This window comes from Gambusia affinis, linkage group LG03 (assembly GCF_019740435.1).
Source record: "Gambusia affinis linkage group LG03, SWU_Gaff_1.0, whole genome shotgun sequence".
In the NCBI taxonomy this organism is placed as follows: Eukaryota; Metazoa; Chordata; class Actinopteri; order Cyprinodontiformes; family Poeciliidae; genus Gambusia; species Gambusia affinis.
The window spans coordinates 30032970-30033674 of NC_057870.1; positions in this window are offsets into that span (position 1 = coordinate 30032970).

Consider the following 705-nt stretch of genomic DNA (forward strand, 5'->3'; position numbering starts at 1 on the left):
GCAAGCAACATTGAGATGTGCATTGCCGCCATCTACTGGAATGGAGTGGAGTGTGGACCGGGACGCTAAATAAACATTTTCCCTCCGGTTCAAATCAAATGTTACTTAATGCGCAAAAACGACTGTTCCGGTTGGACCGTAGCAACAGCATACATCTACCCAGGATGCGTTGCAGCGTAAACAACATGGCGACGCCCATGTGACAATTTATTTTTTTAGTTTATGAAAACTTTTTTTTTTTTTTTACAAGAAAATGTTTCTCAAATAAAGTTTCTTATTACAAATATTTGAGGATCCATTTACTGAAAACAGTTTATTTCACTGGATTTTATTTAGGAGCTCATGGAATGAAGGGGGTTCAAGTAAAAGCAAGTCATGCATTTCAGATTTCCACTCGTGAAAAATCCTAATAAAAAAGGATAAAATTTGTGGTGGTGATGTTCCGAATTATGGAAAAGGTATCAATGATCTTAGAAGGGATGGAAAGAGATGGAAATCCAATGTTTGGCTTGTTTTGCGTTTGCATTTTGAACATGAAAGATATAAAACCTCAGATTTCACAAACAAGATATGAACATATATGGACAAACCTTTTATTACAGCAGAAAGCACAAAGCAGAGTCTGGACATTCTGCATTAATTAATCAAATTAATGAATTTTCTTCCTGCATCATTTTTACACAGAAGTATACTCACAAATGTTTG